This window comes from Melanaphis sacchari, unplaced genomic scaffold, assembly GCF_002803265.2.
Source record: "Melanaphis sacchari strain LSU unplaced genomic scaffold, SCAv2.0 Contig119_pilon_pilon, whole genome shotgun sequence".
In the NCBI taxonomy this organism is placed as follows: Eukaryota; Metazoa; Arthropoda; class Insecta; order Hemiptera; family Aphididae; genus Melanaphis; species Melanaphis sacchari.
Genome location: NW_020270468.1, coordinates 478,839 through 481,671, shown reverse-complemented (window position 1 = coordinate 481,671; position 2,833 = coordinate 478,839). Strand labels below are relative to the sequence as shown.

The window sequence follows — 2,833 nt, the reverse complement described above, 5'->3', positions numbered from 1 at the left end:
ATCTTTCACAAATAGATTATTTTTTTTCAAACTGAGTTAAGACAGTTAAGTAATATTTTTTTCTATAGTAAATTTTATTTAATCGAATTAAAATTATAATTTGTTAACGGATAACTTCTAACTTATCGATTTTGTGTTATTTGAACTTAAGTTAATTATTTTCATTAACTTGCCCACCTTTCCTATACTATATATATGTATATTACATAATATATTATGTTATAGCTTTATAAGTAAAAATACTTACTTAATGATAAGTGCGGACGTGAAGACATTTTATTGAAGGGATTTGACAGAGGTTTGGGTGGGTCTAAATCATCTGAACTATATTTTTCGCAATTAATTTTACCACCTTTTAAATTACATTTGTCCGAATTCATTTCAAACCTTATAAGGTTGGAAAAAAAAGTCAATTACCCAAAGAATGAATATTATTATTAACAAAATTGAAAAACTTTTTTTTTGTGTAGGTAGTTTTACCTTACACTTTTATGATTTCACATTATTTAAATGCAATTAAATCAGATACCTATATGTATAATACATTTATAATAGGTACCTATGACACATATATATTGACACCTACCTTTAATACATTATTTCTCCGGTCAGATATCGGTGTCTGACCCTTTCCATGTTCTTTGTGTGTTGAACCTACATCGTTTTAGTTTTATTATTTATCAACGCCTATTATAATAATATATTCAATAACCATTTTGAATTTACATTACTTTACGTTTATGTATACTAAACTTCAATTGTTATTTATATTTTATATAATCTACATTTTACAAGTTTTTTATCGGCCGTGATCGTCTAGTGGTTAGGACCTTGCGTTGTGGCCGCAATAACCCAGGTTCGAATCCTGGTCACGGCACAAAATTTTTAGCTAAAATTAATTTATTGAAAAAATTAGCTGTGCCTAACACATTCCGTGTCGACGTGGTCAATTACTAATAATATGTATGACGATCTAATTAATTTTTTCAATCTACATTATTGGATATATTATGTTTTATAATATGCATCTAAAACGAAATATATAATCAAAATTTATTAAAAAAATTTTACATCAGTAAATTATTACACAAGACATAATATTATAATATGTGATAATTAAAAAAAAATTCAGCATATTATAATATTTTATACTTAATGGTTATTAATATTATATTATAAATTATAATAACCATAAAGTAGAAAAAAAAAAAATGTATTTCGTATTTTAATAATTTAATTTTGTACCTATACACATTACGAGTTATTTAACTAAAAATAAATATTTTAAAATATTTTTGCACAAATAATTATTTATTAATTATTACGTAAATCTAAAAAATGAAATAACTTAAATTAAAAATGTTTATATGATAAATTAAATTTTAATTGAATAACCCTTATCAATTTTATCAGTACACATATCAGACATAAAGTATAGGTGTATACGGGAAGTTATGAAATAATAATAAAGTGTTAGAAAAGGACAAAGATGTTTTAAAAGTATTTACTATTTAGGTATAATTAAATCGGTTGGAACTTAGTAGCAATAAAACTAGAAGAACTAGAAGTAAAAGTCTATGGTAAATTTGTACTTAACTACTTACAAATTACAAGAATCAAAAGAAAATCTGTTTATAGCAAATACTCAATTTCGTATAATTATGGTTTCCACAATTTTATTATAATATTGATCATAATATAACATTACACTTTACAGCTATATTTGAAAAATAAAAATAATTGTCTGGAACGTTTAGGTCACGTCATTGTGTAATATTTTATATCGATAGGTACTTTTTTATTTCATTTTTTTTATTTTAACGTTTATAGCTCGACAAATTTCGAAGTATAATAAAATATAATATTACACAATAATAATAAAATATTGCTACACATTTTTTTTTCTAATTTAAAATATTATATTCAATATGGCGATATCGGTTGTACATTATAATCAACATTTTCAATTTAATTTATAAAGCAATATAGTATAACTATTAACTTGAAAGCCGTGGTTCAATAAGAAATAATTAAATAGTAACTTATTTTTTAAACATTATGATACAAATTATGTATTATTCATATTGAAAATAATTGTAATTTTTTCGCATAATTTAATAGTTTTGGAATACTTATAAGTTATAACTATATAATTGTCAATTAAAAACTTGAAATAAAGTTAATAATAAAAATATAGTTTATTTCAATATGTAGTATTGAAGGTTTTCATACACTTAAAATTAAAATGTTAACTATATAATAAATAATAACTATAGAGCTCTAAAGGTACCGTACTGTTTTTTACTTTCATTTGTCCCTGCATCAAATAATACCTACTTCTAAAAATTACACACAGAGATTAATAAATAATAAATAAGCCTACACATCTGTTCATTTTTTTCTATAACGATAAAATTATAGTCATTATTGTCATTGCTCATAGTTTATAGAATACTATTCACTAAACTACATTGAACGTCGTGTTTTCTGAAATTATTTGGCATATTATGATTTTATTTGTTTGATATTTCATTTTAACAAAGTAACTATCGGCCATCATTAATATTATATTACATATTTAATTGAAATAAAACAGCGATAAACTCTATATGGTCAGGCGAAGGTCAACGTTTAATTTTTCTTTCTGAATAACAATAAGAATTACGTCTAGAACATAACAAACGCCTAATAACTTATAAATATCTATATATTCAGTGTAAGATAATATTATAATTTAAAATAATAGTGTGAAAAATTAAGATAAGTTATATCAATAGAATTCTATAGAGTCATGTAGAGTACTCGTGTGTATAAATATTAAAGTGACGTGTAC

The 2,833-nt window shown here is 22.9% G+C and overlaps 1 non-coding gene across 1 annotated transcript; it reads left to right on the top strand.

The window, feature by feature from the left end:
* Positions 1-805: 805 nt before the first annotated feature.
* On the top strand, positions 806-877 carry Trnah-gug. The gene has a single exon. It is a non-coding gene; the product is annotated as a tRNA-His (tRNA).
* The last annotated feature ends 1,956 nt before the right edge of the window (positions 878-2,833 follow it).